Here is a 15,557-nt window from a genome sequence, read left to right on the forward strand (position 1 = left end):
CCCCCGGCCGTACTCACCCCCGGCCAAGTGCGAGGGCTGCACCACAATGGCAGGCAGGCAGGAAGTGCCCCGCGCTCGGGGCACGGGCAGAGCCACCGCCGGCGGCTGCGCCCCGTCGCTCATGCACGGAGGGGTCTGCGGCCGCCCGGCGCCGGCCCCCGGGCACAACCTACGCGGAGCCGCCGGGCACAGGTGCCCCGGTCCCGCTCCGCACCGGCCGGCGCAAGGCGAGAGCAGCTGTCTCCTCCTGCTGCTGCTGCTGCTGGCGCTTCTGCCGCCACTGCTGCTGCCACTGCTGCTGCTGCTGCTGGCGCTGTCGTCGCCACCGCCTTCAGCCCTCCCCACCCCGCCGGACGCGCCACCGAGTGCTGCTGCGGTGCCGGCGGCGGCAGCTCCCGCCGCGCACCGGCACCTGCTCGGGCGCTGCCGCCAATCGCCGGGAAGGGGACGGGCGGGGGGCGGGGGCGGCGCGCCCGGCAGGGGCGGGAGTTGCGCGCACCTCCGCGTTCCCCCCGCCCGCGCCCCAGTGTGCATCCATCCCTAAAGCTGCGCCCCCGACAGGCAAGGAGCGGGCTCCCGCCGCCGCGGTGTGTGCCCCCGGGCCGCCCGCCGCTGGCACGCCAGCTGGACGGGGGGACACCTGCGGCCCGTGCGCCACTTAAGCCCCAGCTGGCCGGGAGAGGCACAGGTGCTGCCAGGCGGTGCCTGTCTGGGCCCCGCCGTGGTGCGGGCCGCCCGTGGCGGGTGTCTAGCAAAGGAAAAGAGAGGCCGGTTGTTGGGAACAGGCGAGAATTCCAGCCATATGGATGCGGCGCATCGGGTAGTCATAAGGAAGGTGCGGCCTGGTCAGTCGTTTAGCTCATCAGTGAGTCACCGCTGTAACGTGGAAGCGCTTTTTTATGTCCTGAATCACTGCAGATTGTATTGTATTAGGCTAATTACTTTCCCCCTGGTGTTATTTGTCGTTCCCGTTTTTTTTTTCTTTTTCCATGCTTGCTTAACTTCATTTTAAAATAGCTGCAGCTGTTCACTGCAAGGTATGGGTTTATTTGATCTCAGCTGAAGTGCTCTGTCAAGACAGATGAATTCAATAAATCTTGGCAGGTTTTCAAAGAAAATATTTTCTAGGAGAGTATTTTTGTTTACATTAATTTCACGGTATTACAAATAAACTGGTTTAGCAAACGTTTACTTCTATGCTAACCTACACTTGCCTGTGTTAGTAAAACGGGTGCCACTCTGTGAGGCAAACATCACATTCATTTTAAATGTGCATACAAAAAACAAACAAACAAAAACAACTTTAGGAAGTACTCTGCATCAAACATCATTTTGTATTTCCCAAACACATCTATAGGTAAATACATGTCTTGATGTTTCCCAAACAGAAGAAACTTTTTACTTCTTTAAATGAAAACAAGAAAAGGAACCAGTTATTTTCAGCAGTAACATTTTTTCAAGAGCAACATGACATGGCAACAAATCAGGGATTGACTCAACCGATAGGTCACATATTGCCTGCATTAAAAGAGTAATTGATAACACACTGAGCACTTCTAATAATTGAAAAAACATTTGGATAGAAACCACTCTCGAGTCTTACACTTTCAGCTGAAACACTGGAAGAATAATGTTTTAAAGTCAGCCACCAACACCGATAATTCTATAGTGCTTATGATTATACAACCATGAGGTCAAACAGATAAAACTGTTTGACATCCTGCTCCTCACACTCAAGCTACTAAGCTAATACTGAGTGCAAGAGTAATGTCATGCCCTTGCCTCAACATTGTGCAACTAGGTACACAGGGAGTTTTTCCCTTTCTAGGTAATACTTCGCATTCTACTCCACTGGAGGTAAAGCATTGGACTTGAGACTCTTTCATTCCACACCAGCGAAGTAATCAATATGTTTTCACATGTTTACATGTAAATCAGTATATTTTTACATGTTTACATTTTCATGTTTTTACTGCAACAGTACTCCATGGGGAAGGTATTCATCTACTGCACAGCTAAGCCAGCCATTAACTTCTAGAGAACTAGAAGAGGGGAAAGGGAACAATGCATAAGTGAAGAAATCCTGTAATCATCTTGTGGATACTGTGCTGGACTTCTCTGTTTGGCTGTATCTCTACCCTACTTGTTGGATGACCTATTGGTCCTCATCTACAGGTTTTTGGTGTCTCATTTGGAAAGAAATCGACTTCTCTTTATGTCTGTAGCAAGTATTTTTGATGGATGCTATTCACAATAAAAAACCAAACTAAAATAAGAACTTCAAACCTGCATAAAATCTTTTTCACCCCTATAGGCCAGATCATAAGAGATAGATGGGGAAACTGAGATATGCCAGGCTTTCACTGGAATCACATGAGACATAGCCACTGATTAATTAAAATAAGTATCTGAATAAGTGTGCAGAATAAACAGAAGTCTAAGGAAGATAAAGTATCCAGTCAAAGACAAGTTCCAAGTGGTGGCATGGGAATTTTTACCCCACAAGCAACACATGCCCAAGCACCTTCCCACCCAGTGCCTGGCAGCTGCAGAGAGGAGCAGGGCACTGAGAGGTGCAAGGGATACTGGCAAGAGTGAGCAGTCATCAGGGAAGGGGGACTGGCCTGCATGCTTGTCTCACATCTTATAGCTCTGAAATTCCTAGTTTTCCTTATGTTCACCATGGTTAGGCTACACTACAGACCATGCAATCTTTCAGTGATAATAACCTCAGTGTGGAGAGAAGCAAAAATGAAGTCAGACCCGGGGAACACATCTGTAGAAACACCAACCATCTTGCCATATGGTGCTGATTAAGCAGCAGCATGGGAAAATTCTTGTAAAAAATGAGAGGCAGATCTGGTAATAAAGGGGTGCAGGACAAGAAAATAATGTGTTTTCTTGGTGGTGAGTTTCTCTTGTCACAATACAGCCTTTTTCCATAAAGAAAAAAGGCCTCCAAATGTAGACTGAAATAAGGAGGCTCGTATTCCTTGGAATGCTCAGCACTAAATCCAGTGATGCCATAATGTGTGGCTACAAGGCTGCAGTGACCAACAGGTGACTCTTCAGGCTGTCCCTAAGCTGTGCTCTGTAACCAGCTGGCTGTACTGGTCTAAGGAGGTCAGGACAGGCTGATGTCAGGACCTGTGGGACCCTGCCTTAGCCTTACAGCAAGAGTTCAGGGCAGGAGGTCCCACTCTACAAAGAACTTCCCGCTGCCCTCAGCATCCATGGAATGGGGCTGCTAGCCATAGAAGATTTTTGGAGTTCATATGATCAGGAGTTCTGGCCATTTCTTGTACAGCAGACGATTGTTGCAAAACCTTCAAATACATTGGCTTTTGAGAAAATAAGATTTGTGCTGGTTTAGTATTCCCTCAGAGGATACATGGGGGGGATGCAGAAAAATGATGTTAGCCAATGCACACAGTCATGCTGGATTATTCATTGACAATCACAGACCACTCCAGGAGGACTTTGTGAAGTTTGCTTTCCGAGTGTCCTAACCTTCTCAATTAAAGTAGGGTTTTTTAGTAAGGAAATTGGAGATGCAAATGTGGACAGTACCTGCTGAAAAGCCACCAGCTGCTGTGTTAGCCACAGGGACCAATTATGAATTTATTTCAGCCTACTGGTATGTCAGGGCAGCAAATGAAGACAGTAATAAGTAATTAAGTCTCTCTTGCTTTCAGTTGATCTCTTAAGACCTCAGAGTATTTTCACAAAATGTAGTTAACAATAATTTGATGGTAATAACTTGGAAGTCATTGTAACCTTTTTATCTTAGGGTCTTAAAGAACTTCATAAATATAAATAATTTTACAAAATGTCTATGCAAAACATGGAGTATTATAATAAATAAGTTAAAATAGTGAAGTTATTCATAGGCCATAAGAAAATGAGTAAGAAGAGAAAGAAGTGAAAAGAATGGACACATTTTTAACAGTATTTAGGTGGCAGGGCATAAAATTTGCTTTTGCAGTTTGCCACAACTTTTTTTTGGAGATTTCAACAGCCATGCTCCCTACCCCACAAGCCTCACAGCGCATGGAGGAGCTCTGACAAATGCTAAGTGTGAAAAGAGAAAGAGGAAAGCTGAGAGAAGAGAAAATTAAGGTTACATACCTACACTAGTAAAGGAGACAGCTTGAGGGAGTTGTGGTATTTAACTATCAGCCGCAGAACTCAGGGAAGCTAACACTTTGAAAAGACACAAACTTACCAAACTCTCACAACTGGAATGAAAACAGTTGCAGACAAATTGTAACTAATGCAGAAAAAACAATTTATGATCCGTGCCGGGAGAGAAAGGAGGGGCTTTTTTGTTGTTGTTGTGGTTGTGGTTTTGTGGTCAATGAAAAGGCAACAACAGGAATATGAGTTAGTAAGAGAGATGGTAGAGAAAAAACATATGATACATAATAAGTAAGGGAAAATAGTAAGGGAAATTCTTTCCACAATTATTGGAAAGAATGGGAATAATCAGAATGGGAATAAGCTGCAGAAGAGAATACGATGCTGCTGTATTGCTGTTACTGCAGATTTCCTCATTCATTCAGGGTGCGTAAATGCAAGCTTGAAGGTGTCTGTGGAAGAAGCTGCATGCAACGAAACGAAGACTCAGTGCTCTTCCCTTATAATTGCTACCAAACACATATGGGTGAGGACAAGATTAAGGCCCTACATTTCCACAAGTAAAAAGAAAATTCTTAAAAAGGTGTGGTGACTTCTTCAATTTCCCCAAAGAATGGACTTCATTTTGTGACAGTGGCTGAAACACATGCAACAAGTGCCTTTCATCCTCAGGGGGTGGCTTTTTGTTTATTTGTTTATTTTTTACATCAGTCTTTTTCTCCACTTAGCCCCACCTTTCATGCAATAACTCCTCCTTAGTCACCAATCCGAGGACGAGCAGCAGCCGGAGGAATATGTCCACCAAAGCTTTTCTGTAGAGCTGCATTTTTGTCCTGTGCAAAGTGGCACTGAGGATGTGGCAGCATCTTTAGTATGGCTCAGCTCCACTCTCTTCTTCACAAACTAAAAAAATGAGAAAAAGCTCAGTGTTGCCCAGGGGAGGAATAAGAAAAACTGTGCAAGTCTCCAACTAAACAGGAAAATGCTCATGTTAAGGCGGATTTGACTTCACAGATTCAACCACTGAACAAACAGGCGAGTGTTGGTTTAGCTCTTGATCTCTTGTGTTTAGTGGTATTTTCTTTCAGCTTCATTTGATTTCTTTGTACCAGAATCAACAGATGGCTGTGAAATTTTGGGTTTAAAACAAACCCATCTAAAACTATTACGCCTGCAGCTCTCTTTTGATTTCATTGCTTCAATTCTCTAGCACTATCAGGAATTTTTTATTTTACTTAACACCTCTGATACCTAGAGCCAGACTACAAGAATACACTCTAGAAGGTTGTTTTCATAAAAATACCTATTATTCAAATAAATTGATGCTTTCCATTATTTGAAATTATTAAAATCGATCTTGTCATCAACCCAGCTGCCTTGGGCTAAAGCTGATAAATGAAGGTGACAGTGTTAAATGCTTTTCTGTGCCTTAATATAACTCTATACAGAAGAACTATCCTCAGATGCATAGAGTATACATTATATAATTCTATGCTTATATTTTACAAGCAAACCCACAGCAATAATGTAACAAATCCTCATGAACAGAGTCTTAAAAATCCTAGGCAGTACAAAACCAGTGAATTTCTTTAAGGAGGATTAGTCAAAATTAAAATACTTTATATTAACTTCTTATATTTTAGTACATCCTGAATAAAGTAGTATTCAGAAATTTTTTTTCTTTTTTTTGAAAGAAACCCTAATCCTGACAGCAATTTCTGCATGGAAATAAGGTAAACAAAACCAGATCAGCAGAATTTTCCAACCAATCATTTGGGGATATAGGATTTAACCACTTCTGAGTCAAAGAGAAAATTCATCTTTTCAAAGAGAAAAAGTTTGCTCACTTTTTTCCCCTTCCCGTTAGAGCATCAGATGGAAATCAGTACAATTTTGTGCACAGTATAAACTTTTATGCAGCCATCTTACATCGAAGTCCCTTCTTCTGTGGTATTCATCTGTTCAAAATCAGTAGCACATGGCTGAGGAAAAAATGGATGTTGTGAACAGCAAAAATGCCTGGTGACAGTGAAGCAGGCTCTTTGCAAATGACACAGGCTAGTTCATAAATGTTTCTGAGCCATATTAGTTGGATACACTGACAGGTAAGGTTTACCCAGGAGCAGTAGTAACAGATATTCTGAAAATCTTTTCTCCATGATACATCTAGCAGAGATGGACATTAAAATAAAAATTACCAAGAAGAAGCTATTTCCATGATGACTCTTTCAGAAAGGTAGTTTCTCTGTTCCCAAACCCAAAGCTTAGAGACAAATCAGCAACAGTCAAAGCAATTAAAAGAAAGTTGCCTGCCAGTGCACCATTCCAGAAAAGGACTGAGTCAAAGTATTGTGAAAGTAGATGTGTTGGATGCTGGCACATCTAATCATGTTACTGTTTGACATATTCTTGCACAACCTCTCACATGCCTTGATTATGCTCAGTACCCCTTGAGCTTGTTCCATACAAGCGCATAGAAAATACATTGTGCTTGTTTCAAAGAGCTTATCCCATGAACACTTTAATTCCTCTCCCTGGATTTTCTATAATCAGTTTGTTCCTTGGTGTTTTCTCACACACAAAGTAAAATTCTTCTTATTTAATTTACCCCCAAAAGAGCATGGGATGTACTGGAGAAGGATTATATCTGTCACAAGCTGCAGAAATGACTGTGTGGTTTTATTCAAACCAAATCCTCCAAGGATTGTCCCAAATACAACCAAGTTTCTTTTTTCTAGATCTGCCTTGGGACCTCAGATAAGCCGTTTTACTTTTCCATCTTGTTTTAAAGGTATTGTGTCTGACAGGACCGTGTCACTTCACCTTGCATTGTCCTTGCAGAGGGCTGCAGGCACTGCACGGATGTACTCCTCTTCTGCAAGACCAGCATCAGCCCTGCAAGGCTTATTCCTTAACTCCTTGCCCTCTGCCCAAACAAGACCTAGACTTCAGGAATGTCTCATTTTTATTATTCCTATGAGAATTACCTTTCCAGTTTGCAAATTGGCATATGCCAGCCCTCCAGCAGACCCAGGCCCAGATGACATACATCCTCTTTCCCTGCTCGGCTCTGTAACTCTCAGCTCTCAGACCAATAGGGTGTGTCAATCCAGACAAATATTTATACACTAAGCTTCATTTCCTTATGCAAGTTCCTGGTGAATGTATAAAAATACAACCACTAGAATTTTAAAATGCAGAATACCCACATCTATTAATTAAGTATTTAAGGGGAGAGACCAGTCTCTAATTGCACAGCTCAAACTGTTCATTTTCCTATGAGTACCAATTATTGTTGCTCTTCTCGGTGGCATCTCTGCTGTAGGCCGTGGGGTAATGAAGACTGATGAGTAAATAGTGCATATAAGATATCTGTGAATCATTAACGAAGTCATTAAAACAATTATAGATAATTTTTACTGAAATAGGGTCTAGCACAGAGAATAGTTAGTCTTATTGTGCCCAGGCCATCTGTGATACCAGGAACAGAAAGCTCTGCAGCCAAGCCTTAATCCAACAACCTTTTTGATTAAAAAAACCCTTTGACATTCACTTTGAAAGTCCTTAGTTTTTTCTTGTGGTCATTCTTATGAGGAATTATTCTGATGTACTGGCTCTTTGCTGACTAGAATCTCTGTGTCAGGAAAGATGCCTGTGGCCCTCACAGCAGGACTTGGGATGGCTAGAAGGCTGGTTGCCCAGCTGGGCAAGCATTAGACCCTAACTGAAATATAAAGCTGCAGACCAATGTTTATTTTCTTTAAATACACCTAGGCAGATCATGGCCATCAACAGCCTTCCAGGGCAGGTGAGTTTTCCAGGTGTTGGTAGGTTGGTACCAGTGTGCTGCCCATGTGCTACCATGCTCCCTGTAACAAGTTGGCATTGTTTGGATCCTCCCTGTATGCAAACCCATTTAGAGCCAGCCTCCATCAATGTGCAATTAAACTTTTACAGCCATCACTGCTTGACGGCTTGATTTCTGGAACAGCAGATGGCCCATAGCTCTTACTAGAGATTTCAGCACATTCTATTTCAAGTGCTCCTGGTTCTGTAGCTTCATCTCCTTGTGCCTGAGCAGCAAAGCTGGAGTGGTCCTGAGGTGGCATCTGAAATGAAGCCTCACTCCTATTACCACACCTGTCACAGAAAAGTGAGAAATTTGCTCTCCTTTAATGAAACTACTTTTGGTGAAGGTCATTAATTTCTGTTTTTCTCTGAAATGCTCTGGAATGTAATCCTTGAAAAAACAAACCTGCTACAATTATGCACTGCTGTGGTAGAAGAGACAATAAGGTTTCCACAGCAGCTATTAGTAGTGACCCAGCATACACCATAAGCATTATGTGACTTCATTACTTCCAAACCATTCGATGGTCTATATTAAATGACATTAACGTGAATAGATTCAGTTACACTTTCAATACCCTGTCGATGCACTTGATGCAAATAGCTCCACTGCAAGCTATAATTCTTTCAAAAAAAACCCCAAACCAAACCCTCAAACAGAATAGCAAATAAATTGTCAAGCCAGTGTTGCTGAAAGACTTTAGCTTTTACATCTGAGGTTCATTTGTTTCACTTGCAGCTATATTGCCCTTTCTAGCAATTTAATCTTACCTCTACTACATGCATAAACATTTAAAAAAATCTCCATATGAAGTACCAAACAATTTGAAAGTACTCCATTCTCAAAGGCATTATCAAGGTTCTTCAGTTGGTGGAAGGGGATATTTTGCCAGTGGAGAAGTGAAAGGGAATGCAAATGGATAAACAGAGAAAATTCAGGCTCCCTGTAGCCCCCAAACACAGCTTTATCTGTGAAGTGAGGTTCTCTGAACAGAAAATGGTGAGGATAAGGATGAATTCTTTATAAGAAGACAGAAATACATAGGGTTTTACCAGATGCATGAATAATTAAATTCCTTCAGTCTGTTGACCAAGTGCAGTTCGAGAGCAGGACATGAGGCACCAGCTTTGGTGGTCAGCTCTAGGTCAGCTCAACACTTATTCCTACTTATTGAGAAAATTTTAGGGGACCAGATACATGTGCTCATGGAAGCTGGTACATCACATCTCGGGAACTCAGGGAAAGGCAAAACAGAAACTATAAATGAAGTACAAATTAGGTACCTCAGTGGACTGTGTTCAGTTGTTAATGGGGGAATCTATCCTCCTTATCTTCACTGGAACATTAACTAACACAGATCCTGCCATTCAGATTAAACAAGGTCTGTAGATTTCAGGGAATCTGCTAAAACTTTTAAAATCTTTTCCCAGTAGGTTGTGGCTAATATGGCATCTCAACCAAAATAGTCCTTGTGTATGGATACACACATGAGTTGTCTTTCCAGACTCATTCAGTGTTCCTTTAAAGTCACTAGATGAACAGATAAAATTCACATAATCTGCAATTTTTCCATCTCTGCTTACACAGTGCCTGGTGTGTTATGAGAGATGGTGCTGTAATAACAAGTGATGAGAGAGACTACAGTCAGTGATTCCCATAGGCAGAAAATAAACTCACACCTTTCCAAGTTCCCTTGTGTGATCATGTTGGGACATAACTTGTGTCTTACTTTGCAGGATTACTACTTAAATTTATTTTTTCAAGTAAAAGTTATGTGAAAGGGTGGTTTCAGCAATACAAGAAAAAAGCAACAGTGAAGCAGCCAGGTTCTGGTTAAGACCAGTTCACCCACCAAAAGCTGAACTCCGGAAAGACAAAATTTTAAAGATGCATAGGAAGAAAAAAAATCCCTAAAAACATTTCCAAGAGCTCTCAACAGCAATAAACTCTCATTTTACAGGTGTCACACACCACTTTTGGAGAGGTCATACCATTGTTTTGGAACAAAGTCGGATTCCTCCCCGCCATTCCCCTCAAGAATCACAGGATCTCGTTTTGACTAAGAGACTCCACCCCAAAGCAGTGAACAATATTCTGGCCTTGTTATAGAATTTCCAACAACATCAGGACACTGCAATGCAGCTCTGAAGCCCGATGTAGCCCTGGTATTACCATGTTGCACAGCATCTCATTCCACTCTTCCAGTTCTGTAATGACCCAGAATCAGTGTATAAAAAGTCCTCTGAGGCTCTGGGGTAGAAATCAAGGCTGCGTATTTCTCTGAAGCTCCCCTGTTATGGCCTTGGCAGGGGACAGAGCTTCCCAAAGGTATTGCTTACCTTGGAGCCAATGCTGAGAGAGAGACACACAGTAAAAACCCACCTGCATTCTGCTATAAAATCATGCTGCTTGCTTCAAATTTGTCTTAATATTTGATATGATATGCATTTTAAAGTAAAAGCAATAAGACTTAGACACTTTGGAGCACATCCTACAGACACCAAGGGAAGGAGAGAATACACTCCATTGGAAATGAGAGTCACATCCATTTCTACAAGGAAATGAGAATAGACTGTGTGAGGAGTGTGATATCTGAATCTGTACCAGAGTACCTACATTTGAAACAGTGGCACCAACAAGATGAGTCTCAGACAACCTCATTACTCTCTGGGTGTGATTACTTTGGTAGTTCTCCTAAATGCCTGTTCCTTGTCTTGCAGGGTCTGAATGTGCAAGTTATTCTACCCCTCTCTGCCTGTGTTGTACCAAATCGATCATGAATGAGAGTGATAACTTCAATCACTTCCCAAAATCTGTGACTACATTTATTATTTTGCTTATTGTTATGTTTTATTGTTTCAAAGATTCTTTAATGGTCTTCTGGGATATTGCACCTTATACACTTTCCAGAAGATTAACTTTTTTGAGTTGCAACAAGTGTTTCATAGGTGCAAATAGTTTCTTTTTACCTTGCCAAAATAGCATTTTTGAGCTACTGACTACTATAACTTTGCTTCTTAAATGAAATTGTCATTTTTTTCCCCTGCCAGGAAAATATAACATGTTGGTTAGCTTTTTAATGAATGGAATTATAAAGGGCACCAGCAAAGAACCCAGCAGCAACCCAGACAACTGTTCTTGCACTCTAACTATAGAGATAAATTAGACTTCCCCCCCCCCCCAATAAATCTTCACGAAAAGCACTAATTTATGTCTTTGGCCTGCTTTCTCCCTCTACTGGTCTGAAACAGAATCTTCCCTACGGGAAATATCAAGACCTTTCGTATTAAAATCTGACCTTTGTGTTTGCACCACAGCAAAGAAAGCACAATGCCCCTGGAGTTCATTCTCTGCAGCAGTCATGAAGCGCATGCCCCTGTAGTCCATGGACAAGGACAACAGACATCTTCAATGGTCTGGTCACATTTATGCTATTTCTTCTTAAAATACCTTCTCTCTGTAGGGATTTGAGCTTGAATAGTCATGTGATAGCATGAGAATAAATCACAAAGCCATGATTTATACATCACCTTGAACCTCATTCAAGTGATGAGAGCGAATTGCTGTTTGAAGTTTGCTCTTTGTTAAGCAAAATGGAATACATGAATGGGAAAAGGTGGGACAATAGCCATTTTAAACACTGTAATGGTAAGAATAGCCCAAATTCTCTGAGGCTGGATTCCTTAGTCAAGAGAAGCCAGTCTGCATCGAAGCTATATTCAAATGACGTTGCCACTGTGCTCCTCCTCAGTCATGATTTCTCTCCTTGGGCACTCACATAGTGAGCTAGCTCAAGGAATGTGGTGGGCCAAAAAATGCCTTCAAAAAATTATTTTTTTAATCCAGCAAATTGCACTTCAGTCAGCTTGATGAGAGAATGAATAACAGCCTGATCACAGTTCTGACACGTTCAGGTTCCCCGTTTTCCTCAATATCGCCCTAATTTCATCTACCACATTTCCCATGTTCTCCTTCCAGAAGGACCCAATCACACTGTCCCTGGCTTATCTTTGGGCCTGAGAGGTGTTCTTTAACCTACAGTGCCAGCACACAGGTGAATGTGTCAACACTGAAGTCCACTTGCATACTCTCTGGATTAGGCCACCACATATTCCCATGGAATGCAGGGAGTGTGTCAGCAAGGATTATGCTCAGATCAGCATACCCTGGACATCCATCTTCCTTATGATTTAAACTACAGAGGAAATTGATTTTCAGCATGACTCATTGGCAAGTTTTTACCTCACTGTTTTCCACTGACGAAGGCTTATGTTAATAGGTTCCTTCAGCCACAGAAACAAACCCTGCTCTCCTTCAAGGCTGAACTCTCTGGAGGCCAGAATAGGCAGCTGCTGCAGCACAGCAAGTAGCCACATCACAGCACCAGGATGCTGAGGTCTTTATTCCTGGAGCAGGAATTCACTGCATTTGCACAATCAATTGGACGAGAGGGAGAAGAGACACAGGGGAAGTTTCCAAGTCTGGGTGCATCATACAGCTCTTTGCATGGTGAGCCCAGATTAATTTCTGCACTGCGGGTTGTTTTGCTTTCACAGGTACAACCCCAGTGAACCCAGTTATTCAGGGCCTATAAAATTAATGGGGTTTTTTTTCTCCCATCACAGCTTGGCAGCTTGCAGCTTTGAGTGTAGAAACAGAGGGCGATTACTAAAATTAAATGTAAAAAACTCAGCTTGTAAGCACCATTAGTCTTGATGGCAATATGAAATGTTTGCTGAGGAGTTCAGAGAAGAGGATCATATACTTGACAGTGTGAGAAACTATATAACCTTGCTGTCAGAGGAGAAAAGACTATTAAGATAGAAGAGAGAAGCCTTGCTCAGTGTCAAGGATGGCTAAGCAAGTGTTTAAAGCTAATCACAATTTGGAAAGGTAGTCAGGAGATGTGAGGCAGGAAAAAATAAAAGGAGTTAATACTAAACCCACGTGGTCAAGCAAAGGAAATACTCTGGAAGCAACCCATGCGCTGCAGAATTAGATAGTTACAGAGCACATCTTAATGGCAATATTGCATACATTCTCATTTGTGGATCTTTCTGGTCTCTACAAATACAAGAACAAGCAAAGGTACAAATGATGCCTGTCTCCACATTAGATTCTTGTGTTACTCCATTGATACCGAGGCAGGTGTGAGAGAGGTCAGCCCACACTGGGATATATATTCCTGCATACCTCAGAGTCCTGCAGCCACCCAGCCTCATCTGCCCTCCCCAGCCAGCTTAGGCTGCTCCCACTCAGGGGAAGCTACTCAGGACTATCACAACCTGCTGACCTTGGTACCTGAGGCTGAGCCCCTCTGCAGCTAGACTGGGGTGTGCAGCCTTCCTCTAGGAGAGTAAAGAATGCAAGCACAGACTGGTGCTGCACTAAAGAGCTGGGGCATTTTATAGCCCAGGCCTTGCACGCCTAAATTGAATGTTCTCTTCTTGCATTAACGATAATTAATTAATCTTGAGGGTGCAGGCACCACATTCTCCTGGCCTCAGCCCTCCCAGGTGTATGATAAAATGTAACCAGGCTAGCTGGGTTGAGCTAAATTCAGAGTTTCCCTGAAAAGCATTACAAACCCCTGTGTTCTTTCTCATTCCGTGGTTTGACCAAGGCAGTATCATGTCCTAACAAACTGTCCAGGCTGTACAAGGAGACATTCAGCTTCCCATTCCTTTGAATGCATTTGATCTCACATTGTCCATCTCTGCATGTTAGGGTGAAATGAATGAGCAAGAAAGCACGAAGAGCAGGGACTGCTTCCTCCCAAATCGCCCTAAATGAAGCAGTTTTTCAGAAAAGGAAGTAGTCTGCAAGGAGAAGATGTGGCTTTACCATGAGACAGGGTAAGAGAGATGAGGATTGCAGTGGGTGCCAAATTCTTTTTTACCCACTCAAACAGGCAGGAAAGGCTTTGGTTTCCCAGCACTGGTAGAGCTGATGGCTGTGCCCGTGTTATTCCCCACAGTGCTTAAACAGAGCAACTGGGCACCACCTGCACAGCGATTATGAGCAAAAACACCCCCTGCCCTGGGTGCATGCACACACAGCCGATCTGATCAGGAGCCAGCTGTGAGAAGAAAAAGGAATTGTCACCTAGAGCTGGCTGTGCCCAGGGAAGGGATGCTCTGTGACCAGGGAGAGACATGCTCAGGGTGTCTATGGGAGTAAGGAGCCACAAGCTGCTAAACGAGGGGAGCAGGAATTGTGTGCATTGCTCTAACAGGTACAGAGAAACATCCCTGGTACACAATAAAATGTGTCCAGGGCTTCCTGCTTGGCTGCCAATTGCTCATTTCTCTCCATACGATTATAGACATTTAACCCCACCAGTTTAATACCCTCTGTGATTTTTGATGGCTGGAAGGACCCACATCTTCTCACCCAATTAATTTGTGGCCATCATTCAGTAGCTCACCCCAAATAAACCCCTGTTTGCACTGCACATCGCAGCCTGGCAGCTCAGTTGGGTGCTACTCCTATTCCACCATGGGGTTCAATGGCATCTGCACAGGCACCAAGCAGTGGATCAGCTCTGTTATTCCTCACTGTGCACTTGGGCTGCAGAGCTGTTGCTGTCCCAAAGCCACCCTTTGTGGGCCAGACCCTTCATACCTCACCGGGCTGGACCTGACCTCATCTTCTCAGCAGTTTCAGTGTGCTTCTGCTTCTTTTCTCTTGGCTTTCTCCAGGACATCTTGATTTTTTCCTAACACAATGCTGAGCAGAATTGCAGTCTTTAAAAAAAAAAAACCAAAAGAAAAAAAAAAGCAATCTGGGGGAGGAGGAAAAAAAACTGATCCCATTTCCAAGCATGGCTTAAAGCTGCTTGCCATCAGACCCTGACTGTGCTCATGTCATGTCGGCTGTCTGCATACTTCTTGAATTCCCTCTACAAGTTTCTCTAGTCAGAGGAAAATAAAAGTGACAAGCAGTGCTGAAGTGTATGTGCTCTGAAGAGGATGGGGACAAAATCCTCTGTGAGGTTTTAAAAATAGATGTGCTGCAAAGGGTACAAAAAGATGGACTAAGAGTTTCTTTCCCCCACATGCAGCTTCTGTAGACACTCTGAATGCTGGTAGGGTCACCACATGATTTACTATATATGTTTAACTAGGATGACAAGACACACTGCTAGGTAAAAATACTAGTATTTCATGGTTTGGGATCATTATCTAATCCAGAAATCCAACACTGCAAAAAAAAATCATATGCCTTTTGTCTTTATCACTTACACAGTTTCCTGACATATTTGCAGTAGAAAAATTGACACATCAGTTACTGCAAATCGTTTTGATATATGCATGACAGATCAAGAACTGGAAACACAGCAGAGATTTGTTACAATTTGGCTGGGCTTTTCCCCTTCCAAGTCATCCTTCTAAGCTTCCTGTAAACTACTATAATGAACACAAGTCTTGTGTTTTTTGTCTCCCTCTGTAAAATAATAGGGACTGTGCACAACATCACAAACAGTTTAACCAATCAAGCACACAATTAACAACCAATTTATAAGTTTTGTCTGCAATTTTCCTCAGCAGCAGCTTTAATGGAGACTATT

General features: G+C 42.8%; 1 protein-coding gene and 1 long non-coding RNA gene across 8 annotated transcripts in view; both read right to left on the minus strand.

Moving 5' to 3' along the window:
- The window catches only part of LOC121671525 (myosin VIIA and Rab interacting protein), a 207,428-nt gene extending 207,188 nt beyond the window's left edge, over positions 1 to 240 (minus strand). For 2 of the 7 annotated variants that reach the window (XM_042043403.1, XM_042043408.1), the window contains exon 1: positions 18 to 123. The gene's annotated coding sequence lies outside the window, so the exon portion shown is untranslated. Of the gene's footprint in view, positions 1 to 17 lie in introns of all 7 variants that reach the window. The other 5 variants (XM_042043407.1, XM_042043405.1, XM_042043402.1 and 2 more) reach the window with 5 other exon arrangements.
- Positions 241 to 1,311: 1,071 nt separating this feature from the next.
- LOC121672009 lies at positions 1,312 to 14,726 on the minus strand. The gene is made up of 2 exons (XR_006018719.1): positions 14,612 to 14,726; positions 1,312 to 5,040 (listed from the first exon to the last, which is right to left on the minus strand). It is a non-coding gene; the product is annotated as an uncharacterized LOC121672009 (long non-coding RNA).
- Positions 14,727 to 15,557: the final 831 nt, after the last annotated feature.

Source organism: Corvus kubaryi, unplaced genomic scaffold (assembly GCF_017639235.1).
Source record: "Corvus kubaryi isolate FWS band 111438036 unplaced genomic scaffold, C.kubaryi_AGA036_p1.0 37398, whole genome shotgun sequence".
Taxonomy (NCBI): Eukaryota; Metazoa; Chordata; class Aves; order Passeriformes; family Corvidae; genus Corvus; species Corvus kubaryi.